This window comes from Microcaecilia unicolor, chromosome 6 (genome assembly GCF_901765095.1).
Source record: "Microcaecilia unicolor chromosome 6, aMicUni1.1, whole genome shotgun sequence".
In the NCBI taxonomy this organism is placed as follows: Eukaryota; Metazoa; Chordata; class Amphibia; order Gymnophiona; family Siphonopidae; genus Microcaecilia; species Microcaecilia unicolor.
In genome coordinates this window covers 147532456-147551111 of record NC_044036.1, presented here as the reverse complement: position 1 = coordinate 147551111, position 18656 = coordinate 147532456, and the positions used below count along the sequence as shown (strand labels likewise).

General features: G+C 42.5%; 1 protein-coding gene across 1 annotated transcript in view; it reads right to left on the bottom strand.

Annotated features, from left to right (window-relative positions):
* The window catches only part of TAFA4 (TAFA chemokine like family member 4), a 163344-nt gene that overhangs the window by 109228 nt on the left and 35460 nt on the right, over positions 1 to 18656 (bottom strand). Inside the window, exon 2 of the mRNA XM_030206195.1 lies at positions 10018 to 10157. The gene's annotated coding sequence lies outside the window, so the exon portion shown is untranslated. The remainder of the gene's footprint in view (positions 1 to 10017; positions 10158 to 18656) is intronic.

Genomic DNA, 18656 nt, shown 5'->3' with positions numbered 1-18656 from the left:
CCGTTTTACAGCAGCTTAATAAAATAACTCCCTAGTGTATTTTGGTGGAATTGATCCGAGGCAGGCTTTTGTTCACGCCCGAAACACAGCCCGTGTCGGATAACCATTAAAGCACACTAGTTGCATTTTTGAGAGCCCTTTGTGCTTTTTTTCTGGACTGCTTGTATGCTGCTTAACAGCATCAACAGATCCAAACAGAGAAAAAAAGTGTGAAAGAATGGAAGAAACAATCAGAGTCCATCTCCACCATTAAACTTGGACAAGCATTCAGTGGAGGAGAAGAAATGAGTGAGAATCCACCAGAGCACATCGAAGAGAGGAGGCAACAGGATTTGCAAAAGAAGAAAAAATGTGTTTGAAGAATTAGATTTGCAAACAAGGAAAAGCAAGAGGCAAATGGACAAATACAGTGGGAATGCCAAGAGTTACTTCAGAAACCAGAAGTGGATCGTAACAGTACACATGAATAGCTACAGAGAGATGAACTGAAATCTAAGGATCAGAGGTTGATAGTTGCAGCCCAGATGAGTGGATTACGGATGAGATGGTTCACAGCAAATATACAAAAAGAAATTGGTAAACAGACACATGAGTGGAGGAGTGGCCTAGTGGTTAGAGTGGTGGACTTTGGTCCTGGGGAACTGGGTTCGTTTCCCACTTCAGGCACAGGTAGTTCCTTGTGACTCTGGGCAAGTCACTTAAACCCTCCATTGCCCCAGGTACAAATAAGTACCTGTATATAATATGTAAGCCGCATTGAACCTGCTATGAGTGGGAAAGCGCGGGGTACAAATGTAATAAAAATAAATAAAATAAATGCAGATTCTGTATGAAAGAGCTGGAAATAGTTATTGATCTCATAGCTAGCTGCAAAGTGCTGATGGCAGAAAATTTTTATACGGAAAGGTGAAATAAAAGTGGCACATCTAATCCACTGGAAACTTTATGAACACGACAACATCACTGTATTAGGATATTATGGAGAATGAGGAGGTTATAATCACCTGGCAAGAAATGAAGAAGAAAGGAGGAAAATAAAGAAATAAATGGAAAGGAAGCCCTGGCCTGGAAACAGAGTTAAGGGAACAGATAGAGAGCAGCAGAATCAGAGACTGGGACCAATATGGATAGAAAAACAAAGTCACCAGACAACAAAGGTGTCTGGAATATGTCCAATTTCAGAATTTACATCTGCTGTCTTATTTTGCACTGGGTATACTGGAGCTATAACAGCTTACAGAAATTATTTATAATGAAAAAAAATCACGTTATTTTTTTTCTCCTATACTAGTATAATATTTTCAATGATGTCTGTTTATATGCGCCATGGCTGGTATAAGGGGTGTGGCCAATGTGGGTGTGGCTATCATAGGGGCGGAGCCATGTGTGGTGACTCCACCCATAATGAGTACCAGCACCTTTTTTCCTACAAAAAAAAGCACTGGATTCGGCAGTCCTGTGCTAATCAGTCTGCGCTCAAGTGATTCTTGTCCACCCATCCCACTCCAGTTATGAGTACTTACATGCATAACTGCAAATTAGAGCCAATTACCACAATTAACTCTAATTATAGCCAATTATTGATTGTTAGTGTCAATTAGCACCTAATTTAACAATTAAGTTATATGCCTAACTGGCAGTATTCTATAACTCATGTGTGTAATTTTGTGCAGCAAGCACAGGATGCCGGCTCTCCACCCCAGACATGCCCCCTCCAACAAAAACTTTAAAATATTTCTTAGCATATGGTTAGCACGCCAATTTGGAACTTAAAGCAAGTGGCCCAAGCACGTCCTGTGGTAAGCCATTTGAAGCTGTGGTAAGTGTGCGCTAATGCTTGCTCAGCTTAGTGAAAGGGCCCCTTTACTTACATGACCGTTTGCTAGTCTTTTATCTTCAAGTTCCAAATATATATTTTTCCTGAGAAGTTCACATTTGTGAAATCTTATTTGTGCTTCTTCTCAAGTGGGTCATTTTCATTTTTGAGCTAATTTCATAAAGGCAGATAGAGAACGGACACTGGGCTTATTTCATATAGGTCCCCATTATGAAATTAAGCTCCAGCAGAAAGATTCTTGAAAGCATCTCACCCTGCAGGTTCTACAAACCCAATGCAGAAAAAAAGAATCTTCTCCCCTTGGTTTTCTCATTCCAAATGCCATTGTAACTAGCCACAAGAGCTTTGCTGATGGCAGAGAAAACATTTTTTTCCGACCTCCAGAATTCCTACATCGAGTGCACTTCATGGTGAGGTTCAATAAGAGGTTGGTGTCAACAATCAAGTACATTCATTCTCCACTACAGGAAGTGACCTATTGTCTCATCTCTTTACTTATTTTTCTTTCCAGCTAGTAATGGATTGATTAGAAACTACAAACAACCATAGATCATGTTCTCTTCTGCACAATGCTGGATAAGCAAGAAAGCGTAGACCAGACAACCCATCCCCAAGTTTTTCTGCAGATGATTCCAAATCTAAGAATGCAGGACTACATACACTGTCCTATGTCCATACATTGGGGATATGCTCCATGGACTCAGAGCACTGCTGAATGCAGCCCTAACAGGCAATTTAACCGGAGGGTAGCCTCTCCTGCCTGGTTAAAATGCTTTGAATATCGAGCACTAAATTAAAATGACATCAAATCAAATTAAAAAAATAAACTTTTGTGCAAATGGTCCGCGCCTGCATTCAAGGTGCAATTTCATTGCTTACACCAGTAATTTATAATGACACACAGGCACCTATGTGTCTTCATAAATTAGTCTCTAAGAAGATGCCGACCTGTATTAAGTACATAAGTACATACGTATTGTCATACTGGGACAGACCAAAGGTCCATCAAGCCCAGCATCCTGTTTCCAACAATGGCCAATCCAGTTTACAAGTACCTGGCAAGATCCCCAAAACAGTACAATACATTTTATGCTGTTTATCCTAGAAATAAGCAGTGGATTTTCCCCAAGGCCATCTTAATAAAGGCTTATGGACTTTTCTTTTAGGAAGGCAATCCAACCCTTTTTTAAATCCTGCTAAGCTAACTGCTTTCACTACATTCTCTGGCAATGAATTACAGAGTTTAACTATGCGTTGAGTGAAGAAGTATTTTCTCCGATTTGTTTTAAATTTACTAGTTTATAGCTTCATTTGTTCCATCTTTTTGTGGTTCTTGGTATTATGACAGTAGTTCAGATCTAAACTAATTACATTCTTTTTTTACAACTTAACAAAAGGTCATCCTAGTCTTCTTTGGTTTTCCTTGAATCCACCTTAGCGCTCCCTTGCCCTTGCCCTGGTTCAGGACTCAGCTGTAAAGAGGAGTGACTAATGTCAGTTTTAAAAGATAATCAGAACAGTGCCTGTGATTAGTTTGTAAGTCATTTACTTTTTTATAGTCAATTCATTTCATGAATTGATTAAACTTTTCCTGAGGGCATCTCTGATTTTGATACACCCTTTAGATGTCAGGAGGAAGAGTGTAGAAAGGTGATTAGAAAATTCACCTCACTTGAAAGATAAGACTCAGCAAAAGAGAACTTGATGCTAAGTTTGCCTTACAGATATATTTTCTGCCGTTCCATGAACGTCATCTATTAACTGAGAAAAGGGGTCTCTTGCAGGCTTTTCTTGTGAGAGATTTTAAACAGAGAAGAGTTCTAGACATTTCTGAAGGGTGTTAAAATGTGTTAGATTTGAGAAGCAACTTGTAATTACTAGGCTGGAATATTACAAATTACAGATGATTTTATAAAAAGTCATCGGTTGCAAAGGTACATTTTGTTTCTTTTCACAGAAATAAAATTATCATAGAGTAACACTGATAGATATTAATTAGCGTTAATGTCAAGGAGATCAGCATTAAACTGGAAATAAAAGATACATAAAATCTGCAGTACTCACCCTTAAGAAGAGAGTATCAGAGCATCTAGTGCATTGTCCGAAGGATCATGCCCAGTGCTTGGGCGACACAAAAGCAAATGCAAATGGATATTAGCTCTAAATCTCTAAAGGATCAATTATTGTTACTGCTGACTTTTTTCTTAATTAGACCTTTCTTTAATTGGACACGTTTCATTTTAAGTTTTCCAGTAATGAAACCAGAGTGTCACAAATGCATTTTCAATAACTAGTTGCCTTTCATTTGTTTTAATATTTTTTTCATTTTATCTTTTAACAAAAAGGTAATATTCAAATTATTTGACACATGGAGCAGTCACGACTACACTGTGCTTAAATTGGTAAACTAATTGCTCAGATCAGCATATGATTTTTCCTGTTTACATCTGAAATCAAGCACATATATAAACGATGAGCTTAATTAAAATTTAGTATAATAATTCTACACCAAGATTCAAGAGCAATAACTCAAAAAAGGGCTAAGAATTGCTACCATGACATGGAACAAAAATATCAAGTTGATATTTTTAATTAGAAAAATAACTTTTATAAGATGTTTGAAAAAGAAAAGAATTATGTGTCAAGTTTTCTTGGGAGTTACCAACCATTTTTTCAGTAAGGACAAGCAGAAATATAGTTATTTGTAACTAGTGTTTGATTCCTTTGATGTAACAAGGCTGCCACCTTGTGGTCTCTAGAGGCATTGGACATAATTTAACAACTATTGTCCCGTTATGTGACCATTGATCACAACATTTGGGACCGGATTTAAATTTTGAGCAAAGCAAATGAAAAATAAAGGTGCACAGGAAGTAAGATTAAGGGCCAGAAGCTTAGTGTGGTAGGCCCTAAAATTTGATTACTGCACTGGGTGATTCCATTTCATTTGCAAGAGAAGAATCAACTAAAATTTTAATACCTCATTCTGCAGCTAAATAGCAGTCCTATATTTGCAGCTATAAACTCAAAAGGCCAGCACTAAATATTTAAGGCCCCTTTTACCAAGCTGCGGCAAAAGGGGGCTGCATGTTTTACACGTGCGCCGAGGCCCCCTTTTACCGCAGCTGGTAATAGGGAAGTCTTGCTTTCCTTATTGAAATGGCCATGTGGCAAGTGACCATTTGGGGAGGAGCCCGGGGCTCCCGCATTAAACCGCTGGTAACCAGGCAGCATGCGGCACTGCCCAATTACCGCCAGGTACTCTCCGGCACTACAAAAATAAATACATTTTTGTAGCACCGGAAATGACGGCGCACTAGGGAAGGGAAGTACCGCCAGGCAGGTAGCCCGGCAGTACTTCCTGTATAGTGAGCGGTAAGCCTGCATTGGTCTTACGGCCGCTTAGTACAAGGAACCCTTATTTAGCTGATGAGCTATGAGGTCTCACCAGAGTCTTCTACCGGGGCACCATTACCTCCTTTTTCCTATTGGCTATTCCTCTCCCTATGCACCCAAGCATCCTTCTAGCTTTCACCATCACCTTCTCCATCAGTTTGGCCACCTTAAGATCATAAGATCATCACATACAATCACACCCAAGTCCCGCTCCTTTTTCGTGCACAAAAGTTCTTCACCTCCCTAAACTGTACTGTTCCCTTGGGTTTTTGCAGCTCAAATGCATGATCCTGCATTGGTTTTTTTTTTAGCATTAAATCTTAGTAGACAAATTCCAGACCATTCTTCTAGCTTTGCTAAGTCCTTCAGCATCCTTATCCACACCATCAGGGGTGTCTACCCTGTTGCAGATGTTGGTTTCATCCGCAAAGCGGAAAACCTTGCCAGACAGCCCTTCAGCAATGTCGCTTAGAAAAATGTTAAAAACTACCGGCCCAAGAGCCAAACTTTATGGCACAGCACTAGTCACATCCTTTTCCTCAGAATGAGCTCTGTTTACCACTACCCTCTGTTGCCTTCCACTGAACCAGTTCCTAACCCACTCAGCCACTAGAGGACTCATACCAAGGGCACTCAGTTTATTTATTAGTCATCTATGTGGATCTGTGTCAAAAGCTTTGCTAAAACCTACATACACTCCATCTTACGTTCTCCCTCAATCCAACTGTCTGATCACGCAGTCAAAGAAATTAATCAGATTTGTCTGATAAGACCTGCCTCTAGTGAAACCATGTTGCCTCAGGTCCTGTAAAACACTAGAGTCCAAAAACTTTACTATTCTCTGTTTTAAAAACATTTCCATTAATTTACTTAGCATGGAAGTCAGACTTACTGGTCTGTAGTTCCCAACCTCTTCTTTACTTCCACTTTTATGGAGAGGGATCATATTTGCTCTTCTTAAGTCCTCCGGGACCACTCCCAACTCTAGAGAAGCATTTTAAAAGTCAGCCAGTGGAGCCACTAGAACTTCCCAAAGTCCCTTCAGTACCCTCGGATATATGTTATAGGGTCCCATCACTTTGTCTACCTTCAAGTTTAGCCAGCTCCTCACAAACACCTTTTCCCCTTTACACATGGAATTTCTATCCATAGGAAATTTCAAGATGTGTTTTGTGTCCTGCAGAATTTTTAGTCTATGTGATTCAAGGCCCTCTTAAACATATAACGCTACCTACCCCTCCACCAATTCAGTCCACCCTATCACTGTGATATAATTTGTACCATAGTATGACAGTATCCCATTGGTTATTTTTCTTCCACCATGTCTTAGAGATGCCTTTTATATCTATCTTTTCACATAGTGCAATACATTCTAACTCTCTCATCCTATTTCTTAGGCTTCTGGCATTTCAAACAATGTTTGTTATTCCTATATACAACTTGCTCAGCAGTTGACAGTGATAATTTGCAATCTTTAAAATCTGTTTTGTATTTAAAAACACCTAGAGGCTCATTTTCAAAGCACTTAGACTTGCAAAGTTCCATAGGTTACTATTGGGCTAATTTTTGAAAGAGAAGGACGTCCATCTTTCGACATAAAACAGAAGATGGACGTCCTCCCAGGCACATCCAAATCGGTATAATCGAAACCTAATTTTGGGCGTCTCTAGCGGAAGTCCATCGCAAGGACATCCAAAGTTCAAGGGGGCGTGCTGGAGGCGTAGCGAAGGCGGGACTTGGGCGTGCTTAACACTTGGACGTCTTTGACCCATAATCAAAAAAAACAAGGACATCCCTCACGAACACTTGGACATTTTCACCCGGACCTGTTTTGTTATGAATAAGGCATAAAAAGGTGCCTGAAATGACCAGATGACCACCAGAATCAGGGATGACCTCCTGTTACCCCCCCCCCCAGTGGTCACTAACCCCCTCCCACCCTCAAAAAACATCTTTAAAAATATGTGGTGCCAGCCTCTATGCCAGCCTCAGATGTCATACTCGGGGTCCATGACAGCAGTATGCAGGTCCCAGGAGCAGTTTTAGTGGGTACTGCAGTGCACTTCAGACAGGTGGACCCAGGCCCATACCCCCCCCCCCCACCTGCTATATTTGTGGAGGAAACAGCGAGCTCTCCAAAACCCACCACAAACCCACTGTACCCATATATAGGTGCCCCCTTCACCTGTAAGGGCTATGGTAGTGGTGTACAGTTGTGGGTAGTGGGTTTTGGGGGGCTCAGCAAACAAGGTAAGGGAGTTATGTTCCTGAGAGCATTTTATGAAGTCCACTGCAGTGCCCCTAGGGTGCCCAGTCCTGGCATGTCAGGGGGACCAGGGCACTACAAATGCTGGCTCCTCCCACGCCCAAATGGCTTGCATTAGAACGTTTTTGACATGGACGTCTTTGGTTTTGAAAATCACCGAAAGTCAGAAACGTCCAAATCTAGGGACGTCCAAGACTGCATTTTCAAAATGAAAAATGGACATCCATCTTATTTTGAAAATACGGGTTTCCCCACCCCTGTATTTCGCCGTTTTGCAAGGACGTCCAAATCAGAACTTGGCCTTTCCTTTCGAAAATGCCCCTCCACGTAACTTTGTAAGTCTAAGTGCTTTGAAAATATGTCTCCACACCTACTATGGACTACTGCAACCTTGCTATCAGGATGCCCCTATCTTCCCTGTTTTGGTTGATACCTTTTAAGGATACCTTGCACTTTTCAGCGACTGCCGGCCTTCCCCCCTCCCCCCCTCCCCCCTCCCGGTTTCTAGTTTAAAAACTGCTCTATTTCCTTTTTTAAATGTTGATGCCAGCAGCCTGGTTCCATTCTGGTTAAGGTGGAGCCCATTTTTCGGGAAAAGTCTCCCTCTTCCCCAGAATGTTGCCAGTTCCTAACAAATCTAAAACCCTCTCCCCTGCACCAGCACCTCATCCACACATTGAGACTCTGGGGCTCTGCCTGTCTCTTGAGTCCTGCGCATTGAACGGGGAGCACCTTCTGAAAATGCTACCCTGGAGGTTCAGGAGCCAGCAGTAAAAATTAAGGAGGTTTTACTATTAACGTGTATTTGTGATTTGCTATAGAACAAATGCTGGCTCCTCCCACGCCCAAATGGCTTGCATTAGAACGTTTTTGACATGGACGTCTTTGGTTTTGAAAATCACCGAAAGTCAGAAACGTCCAAATCTAGGGACGTCCAAGACTGCATTTTCAAAATGAAAAATGGACATCCATCTTATTTTGAAAATACGGGTTTCCCCACCCCTGTATTTCGCCGTTTTGCAAGGATGTCCAAATCGGAACTTGGCCTTTCCTTTCGAAAATGCCCCTCCACGTAACTTTGTAAGTCTAAGTGCTTTGAAAATATGTCTCCACACCTACTATGGACTACTGCAACCTTGCTATCAGGATGCCCCTATCTTCCCTGTTTTGGTTGATACCTTTTAAGGATACCTTGCACTTTTCAGCGACTGCCGGCCTTCCCCCCTCCCCCCTCCCCCCCCCCCCCCCCCCCCCCCCCCCCGGTTTCTAGTTTAAAAACTGCTCTATTTCCTTTTTTAAATGTTGATGCCAGCAGCCTGGTTCCATTCTGGTTAAGGTGGAGCCCATCTTTCGGGAAAAGTCTCCCTCTTCCCCAGAATGTTGCCAGTTCCTAACAAATCTAAAACCCTCTCCCCTGCACCAGCACCTCATCCACACATTGAGACTCTGGGGCTCTGCCTGTCTCTTGAGTCCTGCGCATTGAACGGGGAGCACCTTCTGAAAATGCTACCCTGGAGGTTCAGGAGCCAGCAGTAAAAATTAAGGAGGTTTTACTATTAACGTGTATTTGTGATTTGCTATAGAATTTACCTTTAATATGTAAAAGGAAGGAAGAATTTCACCTTAATGCATTCATATTCAAATGTTATCATATTTCTGTTATAGACATTTAATAACACTGTAGAGCAATCATATACTTCTGACACCGTATCATGTTAATCCTATTGCTAGATTTCAATTTGCCCTTTCCAAGTTTACCTCATTGATTGTATTTATGTTTATTCTTGGTTATTTTACTATTGTTATGCTGTTAACAAAATTATAAGTTTGATGTTAAACTGTACCTGCTGTTCACCGCCATGGGTGAATCTCTTCATAAAGGCGGTTAATACATCCCAATGCATACAAATAAAGAGGCCCTTTTATTAAGCCGCGTAGGCCCCTATGCAAACAAATTCAGAGCTACCGCCTGGCTACTGCGTGGCCCGGGTGGTAATTTCATTTTTTATGCACGCCCACTACACACACCGGAAAATTGTACGCACTGACGATTACCGCCCGGTTCACGTGCGAGACCTTACTGCTAAGTGAATTGGTGGTGGTGAGGTATCAGCCCCAAAATGGACACGCACCAATGTTCATTTTGCCGCATGTCTATTCCCCCCCCCCCCCCCCCAAAAAGGCCTTTTTTGCAGGTGCATTGAAAAATGGACCTGCGTGCGTCCAATGCACACGTCTACACCAGCGCAGGCCACTTTTCGGCACACCTTAGTAAAAGGACCTCATAATAAATATTCTCTGATTTGCATCCACATACAAACAGTAATTTGGTTGCAGTGTTCCTTGTGCTTTACAGTCGCTCTAGTGATGGAGAGAGGGGACCTATGTTCCTTCCTCTGAGGAGTAGGGAAACGTTGATACCCCTTTATGTCTATCCACCTTGAAAGGCTCAGCTAGTTGATGTATGATAGCACAAGCTGTGATAAGGTAATCTAAGGGATATATTTAACAGATTTACCTCTCATCTCTGCCGCCTGACAGGACAAATTGTTGACATCAGTTTCTTTCATTTTTGAGGGTCCTTGTTTAGGTTGATAGCCTGGGGAGTTGAAAATCTCTTAACGGATTTAATCTTGTCCCAGCAGGGCAGGCTGACACCTGTAAGACAGAATTTTCATTTCTTTGTAAATCCCTCACGGTTTGAAAGGAAGTTTGAAAGTTTGGTTCGTCTCTAGTGGAGGATAATAATCAACCTTTTTACTTATTTTTTTAATGCTATGATGAATAACAAGTTCACCCCTTAGCAGTAGCAAATCAGAGCTGACAAATGAACAATTTCCGATCTAATCCTAGGAAGAGAATGAGGAAAAAGTACTCAGATCTTAAAAGGAGTGGTGGAGTGGCCTAATGGTTAGAGCACCAGTCTTTCAATCCAGAGGTGGCCAGTTCAAATCCCACTGCTGCTACTTGTGATCTTGGGCAAGTCACTTAACCCTCCATTGCCTCAGGTACAGACTTAGAATGTGAGCCCTCCTGGGACAAAGAAATATCCAGAGTACCTGAATGCAACTCACCTTGAGCTACTACTGAAAAAGGTGTGAGCAAAATCTAAATAAATAATAATAATAAATAACACTAAGGAAAGATATTAAGGTGCTCAATTAAGAAGCTTAATACACATTTTAAAGTTGATTAGATTTTTGATATACCGTCTTTCTGTAGTACAACCAAAGCACTTAGACGTGCATAACCCAGCATTTAGGGGAGAAGTCAATGAGGCGAGCTTTTACCGCCACCTTGATTTACCATGGGAACCAGCAACCTGCAGTATAACAGTCTCACAAGTTGCCGATTACTATGGTAAATGAATAACACTGCTTGTGAGCCACCTCACAAGCAGTTTTATTCCAGCAGCCCAGAAGCATCAGGCCTTACAGGGTAAGTGCTGTTCTCCCCACACTTCCCAGCTGATCACACTCCCCTCTCCCCCACCCAATCACAGTCCCCACGCCCTTAAAGGGCCCTCACCATCTTAGTGGGTCTACCATCAATAACCCTGGTGATCCAGTTGTCTTTGGGGAAAAGTGATCCCCAGTTTTCTTGCCCTGCCTTGCCATCACCATCTTCAAAATGGCACCCTTAGTGGTAGGAACATCAGACCACAGCTTTGAGGCCTAATACTTCTGGCATGGTAGATTAACCCCAGACCAATTTTGGGAGGTCTTGGACTCTGGAGGTGGAATATGGGGAGGTTGCCACATGTTAGGATCATATCTAGGAGTAGTGACATTGCTCTGGGTGGGGCAGGTGATGTTAGGGAGAGGTGCTGATTGTTATAGGGGGGAAGGTGATGTCAAAGAAGGATGCCATTGTGTCAGGGGGAGGTCAGATGATGTCAGGGAGGGATGCAATGGAAGATTTTAAAGATTGTTTTTCAACTCTGCCTTGACCAACAGTGCACTCGGGATCTGTATTTTTGTATTAGAAGTAATTCTGTTTGTGTGAAATGTGGACGAGGATAAGACACAGCTCTAATTAATTTGGTATGTGAAGGGAGAGGTGGAGCCTGTTCCGAGTTCAGACTGGCCACACTCCCACGTCTCAAGCATTCTGTAATTTTCTTTAGCTCTGATCATGAGTTCTAAGCCTAATAAAAAGGGGAATTTTTGCCAGTGAAATTGGGAGCTTGTCTGTAACGTACGTACTGTGCAGAGAACTATATTTCCTGATCAAAGAAACTCCTGGCTTTGCTGTTAACAGGGCCCCCCCCCCCCCCCCCAACTGATGATAAGAGCCTGGATGTAGAGATTAAGGACCAGTGATGTATGTATATCATGATGTATTATTGCTTCTTTTCCTGGTCAAGAGACTCCTAGCATTGCTTGGATGTAGGGACCAGTGAAGTAATGATTGGTTCTTTTTAACTATAGATAGGTGTTGTTTCTTTTCATCATTGTGTATATATCTTAATCATTGTGTATCTTAGAACCTCTAATAAAAGTCTCATTTACCTAATATGAATCCAAAAGAATCCACAGTAAAATCAGGTCAGAACAGGGGGTTGGCTTCGCTATCAAGTGTGCTGTGGAGGAGGATTTGGGAAACTGGCATCAGTGTGGGGACATTACCTGCATCTGATAACATTGAAATTTAGAGCTGCCCCTACTGTAGATACTTACATGTGCTTTGGGGCAGGTGTAAATTCCAGTGTTCAGATTTCCCCATTCAGACAGATTCCCTATTTGAAACAGGAAAAGCATGCCTGTATTGTTGTCCAATTCTCCCCATGTCCCTTTGCCATCTAGGTGAACTCAGCTTCCCCATGTTTGAATGACCCCTGTTCTGAAATGGCATTTACACATCTGGGCCTTTCTAGATGTTTAAATGTTGCCACTTAGCAGGCTAAAACTAAATTCACAGTGCCCCTATCGGACTGACCGTTCACTTGTCTCTTAGATTGTAAGCTCTTTGAGCAGGGACCGTCCCTCTATGTTAAATTGTACAGCGCTACGTAACCCTAGTAGCGCTTTAGAAATGTTAAGTAGTAGTAGTAGTGCCCGCTCATTGATCGAAGTCTCTGGACATTAAGTATCACTCCCTGTACTCAAGCCAGTCCCCACACCAGCTCAAAATTCAACCCATAGAATTTTCAGCAAAAATTCAAGCTACCCCCCCCCCCCCCCAAGAGTCAAAAGTCTGGAGGGTGTTATAGGACTCAAATGCTTTGCTCCATTATCTCTAACACTGTAATGTACTGAAAAAAATATTCACAGAGAAATAGGAGAAAAAAAAACCCTCTTCCACTTCAGCAGCTCAATTATAGTTTTCTGAGAAGGAACATTCAGCAGGCATATCACAGGTGATACCATTTATAGGAATTAGTTTTGAGCATTGGTTAAATTAGTTACTCTGGAGTTACACATCCCCCACCCTCCCCCTTTATCAGCTTCACAGCAAGTTAGCAGCTGAGTAGGCCGTTGCCTAAGGGTGGATGTTCGTGTGAATTTGAATGGTGTGCCTGTAGGAATTCTTTTTTTTTTCCTATTGTATCACTGTTCATTTTAAGAAAGTCTCACTTGATAAATCATTCACTGAAAGGAGCAGCTTTCGAGCATCATGTACACTACCAGGGCATTTACCTTGTTAAATCTTATTAGATTATAAACTGGATAAGTACATTAGTGAATAAAAATAAAAAAGGTGGGAATATGAGACAGGCTATCCAAAAGCTGGATCCAAACTAGAGTATTAAAATACACCGTACATTAGGGAACTTTAGCGAGCATAAATTAACAGTTTCAGGCTTACTTTCGAAACAGAAGGGCGCCCATCTTTCGACACAAATCGGGAGATGGGCGTCCTTCTCCCAGGGTCGCCCAAATCGGCATAATCGAAAGCCGATTTTGGGCGTCCTCAACTGCTCTCCGTTGCGGGGATGACCAAAGTTCACGGGGGCGTGTCAGAAGCATAGCGAAGGCGGGACTGGGGCGTGCTTAACACATGGGCGTCCTTGGCCGATAATGGAAAAAAGAAGGGCATCCCTGACAAACACTTGGCCGACTTTACTTGGTCCTTTTTTTTTTTTTACGACCAAGCCACAAAAATGTGCCCTAAATAACCCAATGACCACCGGAGGGAATCGGCGATGACATCCCCCTACTCCCCCAGTGGTCACTAACCCCATCCCACCCTAAAAAAAATTATATTTTTTTTCCAGCCTCTATGCCAGCCTCAAATATCATACCCAGCTCAATGACAGCAGTATGCAGGTCCCTGGAACAGTTTTAGTGGGTACTGCAGTGCACTTCAGGCAGGCGGACCCAGGTCCATCCCCCCCCCCACCTGTTAAACTTGTGGTGGTAAATGTGAGCCCTCCAAAACCCACCACAAACCCACTGTACCCACATCTAGGTGCCCCCCTTCAACCCTAAGGGATATGGTAGTGGTGTACAGTTGTGGGGAGTGGGTTTTGGGGGGGGACTTGGGGGGGCTCAGCACACAAGGTAAGGGAGCTATGCACCTGGGAGCTATTTCTGAAGTCCACTGCAGTGCCCCCTAGGGTGCCTGGTTGGTGTCCTGGCATGTCAGGAGACCAATGCACTATGAATGCTGGCTCCTCCCACGACCAAAGGGCTTGCACTTGGTCGTTTCTGAGATGGGCGTCCTCGGTTTCCATTATTGCCGAAAATCGGGGACGACCATCTCTAAGGTCGACCTAAATGTTGAGATTTGGGCGTCCCCGACCATATTATCGAAATGAAAGATGGCCGCCCATCTTGTTTCGATAATATGGGTTTCCCTGCCCCTTCGCGGGGACGTCCTGCGAGGACATCCTCAGGAAAACTTGGGAGCCCCATTCGATTAAGCCCCTCCACGTTTTTCTTATTACAGCAAGATGGCAAACATTTATTAGGAGACAAACAAAGCAGATCTGGGGTAAATCTGAACAAATCTTTATTGGAGAATCTCAGCCTAATAGAATGCCCAACACAGGCCGTGTTTCACCCAAAGGGGCTGCGTCAAGGGGCTATACTGTGATCTCTTCATCACCAAAATAGCTAAATGGTGTATCACAATAATTTACACAATTGAGGGCCCTATGGCACCAGGGCAGATAAAAAACCAGCACAATCTTTACTTCAGAGTCAAAGGTGCTCTCCTCTCCAGTTAGGCTGCTGCAGTCGAAGGTGAAACCGGATATTCAATGCCGGTTGCCAAAAACAAAACAGCCCAGCATTGAATATCTGGGTTTAACATCACCAGCGGACAGCAAAAGCACTGCCCACCGCAGACTGAATATCAGGGGGATAGTGCATAAATGAATGGAGGCATTTGCATGGGCAGAATATGAGAGGGACATGGGTGGGCAGGGCTTCAACTTACAGAATCCAGTAACTTAGGTGCACCCTTGCCGGATATATGGCTGGTTTAACTACAGCTGCCTAGAATGTCAGGTTAAGCTTGTGTTCTATAAGGGAATCTGGGCCCAGTGCCATTATTTATTTATTTGCAGCATTTATATCCCATATTTTCCCACACACTAGCAGGCTCAATGTGGCTTACAAGAACCGTATTGGTGAACGCCAAGTACGGTAGTGGTTAAACAAATACAATTAGAAATAGGGTCAGGTAAGGTAGGGGTAAGTGGGTATAATAAGTGACAAAGAAAGAAGAAATAAAATTGTCCTTTGAATCATTGTAGAGTTGAGACTTAAGTAGAATCAGCAGGTTAGGCCTTGCAAAACAAATAGGTCTTTAAAGATCGCCTGAATTCTTGATGGTCATGTATCGTTTTCACTCTCTTTGGTAATGCATTCCACATCTGCGTACCTAAGTATGAGAAATTGGACGTGTAGGCGGTTTTATATTTAAGACCAATGCAACTAGGATAGTGAAGGTTCATATAAGTACGAGATGAACTGATTCTATTCCTGGCTAGAAGATCACCGTAGATTATCTTGTGGACTAGAGTACAAAGTTTGAAGGTAATGCGGTCCATGATAGGGAGCCAGTGTAGTTTCAGTCGAAGAGGATTATAAAACAGGACCTAATTGTGTGACATTGGGCTGCCTAAAGGAGGTGGCAACTTATAAAAATGCCCTATATATGTGTAGTTCTGGCTTTGGATTTTCCTAAGAAAAGTAGGAACTACAGCTCCCGTACTCAATGGAGAAAATCAAGGTGGGCGAGCTGGCAAACCTATTTGCCAGTCATCTAAATCATGAGAGATATTGAACCGACATTGTTTTTAGATTTAATGTACACTTTTCTAATGGTAGCTCAAGGTGAGTTGCATTCAATTACAGCAAGCATATCCCCGTCTCCAGACGGCTTACAATTCAGCAGGTCGAAGGATCAGCTCCTACCTGGTAAGTGCTGCTCACCGGGCCCATACCTAGATTTTCAATGGCATTATCCAGATTGCCTTAACACTATCCAGGTAGTGTCAGAGTAGTCCAGGGGTGGAGCCTGGAAGGGGTTCCCAGTTGCCCAGTTAGAGGAGATAATTCAGTCTGTTAAGCAGGTAACTACCTGGATAAGTTAGGACAGCAAGAAGGCTATTCAGTACCTGGATACAGCCCAGGCTGAATATCGAGGTATACAGTTAAACACACACTGAGTGTGGTGTTTAAATTTCAGGCGAGTTTGTACCTGAGACACAAGGAGCAGCAGTAGGATCTGAAACAGACTTCCTTTCCTTGGTTCAGAGCCTGCTGCTCTAACCACTAGGCCGCTCCTCCACTAAACAACGGTAGTCAGAGACCAAAAAAGTTAAAGTTGCAATGCCACATGCAATGCAACTTACCAAGAGAGTCTCCCAGTCACAGCCTCATGTCCAACTGCCTCCATCTTCTGTAGGACAAATTGACCAGAACTGCTTTTCCCCCACTGTAAAACACAGTCCTCATTTCCATAACAAAAGCAGAACTGCAAGTCTGGGCAGCCAGCGGGACACATCCAGGACTACAGGGGCCTGTTAAAGGTCCAGATGACTCAGTTTTCTCAGGTCAGATGGTCTAGGCATGGGTTTGGTCCACCATTTTCATGGACCTATGGTCCTGGTCTTTGTTCGATTTAGAGTGCGACTGGCCACCTTGTTTACTTTGAAGGAACCCAACAGAAAGCAAGTTATGTGTTCAAAAGTAGATTCAAGACGGAGAGAAAAAATGTAGGTGCTGGGAACTGATTGACTTACAAAAGACTGGCTTTTCCTAGAGTTTACATGTCCATGTATGTTACAGGGTAAAAACAAGACTGATTCAGCCTTTAAAAAAAACAAAGGCACTTATCCTCAACATAATTCTAAAAAAGTAACATAGTAAATATCGGCAGATAAAGACCAGCATGGTCCATCCAGTCTGCCCAAGATTGCACCTGCTGCTCCATGCAGGTTACCCCTTTCTATTCTCTCTCTTATTTTATTTGAATCATTTCTGTTTTACTTTATACTTTTATTCCAATGCTCTTCCCATATAGAAATTCTCTTTGTTTATCCCATGCTTTTTTGAATTCCATCATCATTTTCATCCCTACACCTACCATGGAAGAACATACCAGGCATCACCACCCTCTCTGTGAAAAAGTATTTCCTTATGTTGCTTTTCAGCTTCTCTCTCATTTCATGACATCTAAGTCTATAGTCTCTTTCTGTTTGGAAAAGCTTTGCTTGTTCATATATATCTTTCAAGTATTTAGACATCTATATCATACCTCTCTTCTCCCTCCTCTTCTCTAGGGTATCCAAGACTCTTTTCATATGTTTTCTGGCGGAGACCCCATACCATTTTGGTTGCTTCCTCTGAACCGCTTTGAGGCATGATATCTTTGGCAAGATAAGCCGCCCGATATTCAAAAGTATTTAAGTAGGCCAGGAACAGCACCTGGTTGGTTAAATACCCTCAAGCCAGCTATCTGCCGATATTCAGCAGGAGAAAACCAACTATCTCCTGTTGAAAATCCCCGCTGATTTTCAGTGGCTGACTAGTTAAGTTTAGTAGCCGAATAGACCCACGTAAATAGCAGGTCTATCTTTGGCCGCTAGAACCTAGCAGGTCAGCCGATGAATATCGTCTTAACTGGCTAAGTTTCAGCTCCAAAAAAATACCCCATAAATTCAATACTGGTGGCTGTTTGCCGCCCCAGCATTGAATTTCCGGGTTTGCTGGCAATAGCAGGATTTAGCCGGTCTAACTCCCACTGTCTCAATATCAAGGCCATGGTCTCCAACACTGACCACAATACTCCAAGTATGGTCTCACTAATGACTTGTACATTATTACCTCCTTCTTTCTTCTGGTTATGCCCCTCTGTGCAACCAAGCATCCTTCCAACCTTGAAAAACAATTTAGCACATTGTTTCGCCACGTTGAGATCCTCATTCCATGGTACCGTTCCTGTTCTTTGCACATCAGTCTCTCACCAGTTTCTGCACCCCAAGTACATCACTCTACATTTCTTCACATTAAAGCTCTACTGTGCTTCTAATTTATGTAGATCACTTCTCATGCTTTTCTCTCCCTCCAGAGCCCATTGCTACTCTTCATACCATCTGCAAACAGAAATACTTTTCCTTCTAATCGTTCAGCACCAAAATATTGAATAGAATAAGCCCCAGGATGGCTCCCTGAGGCACTCCACTCCTCACCTTTCTTTCTTCCGAGTGAATTTCATTTACTATCACCCTCTGTCGGCTATCAGTCACCCAATGTCTGATCCACTTAACCCCTTTGGATCCCATCCTCAAGCTGCACAATTTATAAACGAGCCTCCTCTGGACATTGTTGGTTGAAGTTACTAGGATATTATTGTTTAGGGATTTTGTTTAATATGCTGTAATTCTAGAATTATGTCCTATTTCTTTAATGTTAACTGCATCGATCCATTTTTGGTTATTCGCGGCATATTAGTATTAGATGTAATGTAATAATATCAAAAGTTTTTCTGCATTCCCATAGGGGAGAACAAAATCTACAGTACAGCAAACGTTTTCAAAGAAGTATACATCACCACTTACCAAAGTACGGCACAATATTTAGTGTATGGCAAACCTAGTAAGAAATAAGACGCTCAATAGAACAAAACAGTGAAAAAAAAAAAGAAAGAAAATACAGATGGCAAATAGATTATCTTTACGGCTGCAGGAGATCAGCTGTGTTT